The 5,091-nt window shown below is 40.4% G+C and overlaps 1 pseudogene; it reads right to left on the bottom strand.

The window, feature by feature from the left end:
• Positions 1–295: 295 nt before the first annotated feature.
• On the bottom strand, positions 296–847 carry LOC102003621 (annotated as a pseudogene).
• Positions 848–5,091: the final 4,244 nt, after the last annotated feature.

Here is a 5,091-nt window from a genome sequence, read left to right on the forward strand (position 1 = left end):
TTTTGATAAAGGAAGCAACTACAAAAGGTTTTATTTGTTCAAAGTAACCAGTGCTATAGGTGCAAAACAAACAAAACCCAACAACTCCCCCAAATACTACTTTCAAAACTAATATATTAAACTTGATTTTCATTAGAATGCTGGTTTTTTCCACACTATTAAATAAAAACTAAGATATATGTATCTATAAATATATATAATGTGTATATATATATATAATATATATATAATGTGTGTGTGTGTGTATATATATATATATATATATATATATATATATATATATATATAATGTAAGTTATCGAGGTTCATCTTCTGGACAAGAATGCCGAGTTAGTCTCTCTTCACCAAAAGCGATTACAATCTGTGGACATTTCATATTTGCCTCTTTTCCCAGCACCAGGCTGGCCTTGTCTGAATCTTTCCGTTTCATGAGAAACATCAGTTCTCTACTACTGTCCGCGGCACTAGTTATTCTTTCGGGATCAGGACCTCTGGCAAAGCCTCTAGGTTTGTCAGCAGCTTCTCCTTTTTCCTTTGATTTGCTGTCATCAAGTTCACTGTCAGACAAAGACGTTCTCTTTGCCCCATCTTTTTCTTTCCCAGCTTTTTGAGAACTAAGAAATGCTTCAGTTAACTCTGGACAATCTAAGTTCTCCCCAGGTTCCCATGTATGCTCAGCATCTGCGAATCCCTTCCGCCTCAGAAAATACGCCACCCTCCCGTTCACTACACGTCGGTCCAGTACTTTTTCTACCACAGATTCTTCAGGCTCTGCTTCCTCCACTTTTTTACTTTTTCCATTTTGTTTCTTTCCCATTTTTTGCAATGCAGTTTTATTGGAGGCCATTTTTTAAATTGCAGACTTGAAGAGCCTCGGAGGCCCGGTCGCGGGTCCGCAGCATCTCGGCCTGCGCACCTGCAGCTCCTCGCGCGCGCAAGCGCAGCCAGCGGTAATCAGTATTTCTCATGTCGTAGATTACTTTTTCCTTATTGTGAACTCTTGCACTAGTGTGATGACAAAGTGAGCATTCTTCTGTGCCTGGCTGCGCTTGCACAGGACTGGAGATGAACTCACAGCCGTTTATTCATTTCCCTTCTCGTTGCCGTAGTTTAGTACACGACAGGAACCCATCCCGATATCCATTTTACTGTTCATAGTAATTTGGGTTGTGTCCAGTTTTGGATAATTTCAAATAGTGCTGTTTGTCTTTTAGAAACATTTGTATTTGTTTTTATTCTCTCTGTATGTAGCTTTGAAATTGCTGATAATAAGAAACTGCCATGGGCTTTACAAAAATTTTTAGTAAACTTTATCCAGACACTGAAAAGTGTATGGGCTTGCTTTCTTTTTTTGTGTGCCAGGAATCAAACTCAGGACCTTGCGCTTGCCAGGGCTGAGCTATACACCCAACTATATGAGCTTTCTGATCATTCCACTAGTTCACTGATATTGGTGTTCTTGGTATATTTTTTTCCCTTGAGGAGGAGAGGTTTATTTTGAATCACATCAGTCTTTTTTCTTTCTTTTTTCGGTACTGGGAATCGAACTTGGGACCTTGCTCTCGCCAGGCAGGCGCCTGTGCCACTGAGCTATATCCCTGGCCCCACATCAGTCCTTTATGTGTTTTAATTTAGCTGTAGTAGCTGTCGTTTAGATTCCTTGCGTGTGGTTTTCAGCATCTCATATCCTTTCATGGCCATATCCTTTGAGTGTCTCTGGTTAATATTTATATTTTCTTGTTTCTATTTGTGTGCTGTCCTTCCTCTCTCCTGGTCAGTGCTAGGAATGCAGCCCGCAGCTGCGTGCCTGCCAAGCAAGCACTCACCACTGAGCTCCACCGCTTGGCCTGCGCGGTACACTTTGGATTATATCCCAGATGCCACCAATGACGTATTGTAAATACTTTTGATTTTGTTATGTTCTTCCTACGTATTTTTTTTCTTTTTAGAATTAAGCCATTAGTTGAGCACAGCTGGAAGCACTTACCCTCTTCCACACCGAACAGCAGTGTAAATTTTAATGTGGTTCTTTTTAGCCGTATCTAGGCAACTAGGAGTCTGCCCTTCACATACACGGTTCAGAGGTTACCTGGAGATTTGAGCAATATGTATAATATAATACAGTTGAGCAACGCAATAATACAGTTGGGCAGCATTTATAAATACAACTTGGGACTGCTCTACTCTGACTTTATTTAGCCCCTCACCAGCTACCACCTTTTCCTTGAAATCTGTCCACTGGGACAAGAAAGTAAAACTATGGACTTTCTTTTTGGGAAATTGAATTGCTGAGTTACCTAGGCTGGGCTCAAACTTGGAATCACCCCGCCTAAGCCTCCCAGGTAGCCTAGATGACAGGTGTGTGCCGCCACACCTGGAAAATTATGCATGACATGGACTGGGGTCTGCTGAAAGAAGAAAATGGAAAATTCATGCACATACCCCAAACTCCAAATGAATTGTCCTGCTTTTGATCTCTCATCAGTGCCTTTAGGTACTTGAGGGGTTTTCAGTATAGTTAGTATCTGTGGAATTGCTGTTCTCATAGGACTTAACTGTAACTAGAAGTAAAATCTTGAGACTCTCTTTAATTCATCCAGTTTTATAGATAGGTATCTGATGAGAGTGACTCATGGGGTTCTTTAAGAGTCCCTTGTCTTAAGACACCAATTCTGTTACATGACAGGCAGCGATCACAGTCATTTCCCCCGATTCTGGTTGCTATATTCTGCAGGAGTAAGTGGCTCAAGAGCCCCCTTTTAGAATCGGTTATATCAGGTGAAGTTATCCCCTAAATCAGTAACGGCGAACCTTTTAGAGATGAGAGCCCAAACTTCAACCCAAAACCCACTTATGTATCGCAAAGTGCCAACACTGCAATTAAACCTGAATACTGAGGTTGAGGTTTAAAAAAAAAAAACACCTCACACATTAACATCTTTTGCCTTAAAAGAAAAACAAATAAGGCACGTGCCATGGGTTCACCACCACTGCGGGCTCAACTGCGAGTGAGTGCGTGGCAAAGTCACAGGCTAGAAGTTCCAGCAAATCTTAGTTTCATGTCTATGGAGAGCCCAGTAAGGGGAAAACATACTTCTCGTGGTCAGTGAATGTTAAATCATTATGATGAACAGCTTCAGCCCTTGTAAATGGCTCCAAAATAAGATATAATTTGGAGTGGTGATGGGTTTGGGTGTGCCCAAGGAAAAGAAAATTGCCTACAATATTAGGAAGTTCAAGATACATAACCATCTGTGGCTTGATGGAGGGGGGTGTAACATAAAGATGTATGATGCCATTTGTAAAACTAATTTCTCTTTTCATTTAATCTCTTGTTGCCTAAGAAAATGCAGCTAGTAATTAAGATACCATTTTGGTCTTGCTTATAAATGCTGTTGCCTTCATTAAATTTCACACTTGTGAGAAGGCGCCATTAAGAGACAGCCTAAGGTAACACTTTGGAAGAGCTAACTTTGTTAAAAATACGTTTTCCAAATTTCTTGCAATAAAATGTAATTGCATTTTCTGTTTTTACTTGCATAGAATCTTCTCACATATTATCAATTAGAGATAAGTCTTGGTGCTAGGGGGAATATTCCGTTAGACTGAAGTAGTACAGTGACTTTTGAATTCGCCATTCCTTACCATTCAAAATTAATAAAGTTGTGTAGCTGCTCAGCTAGTTTTTCTGACGTTCACTTCTCATAAGGTGAAGGGTGGCAGAGGAGAAATTCCGGTATGTACTGTTCTGAAGCAGTGTTGAATGTTTTTTAAAATTGTGTTTAAAGTATCCACAATTATTAGAAAGCAATCAGTAAATAATCATTGAGTCCATATTATAATCCTAGAACACCTTCATAAGAGCCATAAAGTTAAACTAATAAAAACAGTTTAACAAGAGAGAGAAAAAAGGAGAACATTATGCAGTCTTGTCATAGACCCATACAAAACAGGTTCTATGAAAACATGGATACACCAGGCGTGGTGGTGCACACCTGGAATTCCAGCACTCTGTAGGCTGAGACAGGAGGATCCTTGTGAGTTCCAGACCAGCCTGGGCTACAAAGTGAGCTCAAGGCCAGCCTGAACTGCACAGTGAGACCCTGCCTCAAAAGGACAAAAAAAAAGAAAAAAGAAAAAGAAAACATGGGTACATAGTAAAATTATACACATAAAAATTGATACACAGAAAAAATTATTGCTACTAGATGGACCAACAGTGACCTTCTTGTGACATGTCTTTTTTATTTTACGTGTTGTGAGTTTTTCCACTGAGCTTTGAAGTCTTCATTTCTGTGACTGGCCTACAATGACACTAGTGTAAGTGATGAAAGGTTTTTAGACTAAAGTTGGCACAATCTGTAAGGATCATGTATCACTTTCAGAGAAATCTTAACTCGCATGTGTTTATGTGTCTTATAGACATGCTGAGCAGGGTGTGACGGCTCATACCGTGGTCTCAGATCTCTGGGCGTCTGAGGCACAGGATCACAACTCGAAGCCCAGCTTGGGCAATTTACCAACTTAGTGAGACCCACTCTCCAAGTTAAATTCACAAAAGACGACCAAGGTTATAGTTCAGTGTGAAGCCCCCGGGTTCAACACCTGGTACCAGACATATAAAAACAAAACAAACAATACACATTTTGTCATTGTAAAAAGTGACAATACTAAGAGACTTCTAGTTCTTTCTTCAGATGTTGATGAGAATATTGTCTATTATGCATTAATGTTAGACTCAAAGGATTATCTTAAAGAAAAGATGTCCAGGGGCTGGGGATTTAGCTCAGTGGCAAACACGCCTGCCTGGCAAGCGCAAGGTCGTGAGTTCGGTTCCCGGTACCGGAGAAAAACCAAAAAAAAAAAAAAAAAGGCCAACCCCTTTTTTTTTTTTCCTTTTGAGACAGAGTCTCGCTGTGCAGTTCTGGCTGGACTTGAGCTCACTTTGCAGCCCAGGCTGGTCTGGAACTCACAAGGATCCTCCTGTCTCAGCCTCCCGAGTGCTGGGATTACAGGCATGTGCCACCACGCCGGCAAAATGTCTAGTTTTATCTTTTAGTTTTATTTTATTTTTTGGCTCTTTCTGGTGTT

The sequence above is a fragment of the Chinchilla lanigera genome, unplaced genomic scaffold (assembly GCF_000276665.1).
Source record: "Chinchilla lanigera isolate Chin_1 unplaced genomic scaffold, ChiLan1.0 scaffold00054, whole genome shotgun sequence".
Classification (NCBI taxonomy): Eukaryota; Metazoa; Chordata; class Mammalia; order Rodentia; family Chinchillidae; genus Chinchilla; species Chinchilla lanigera.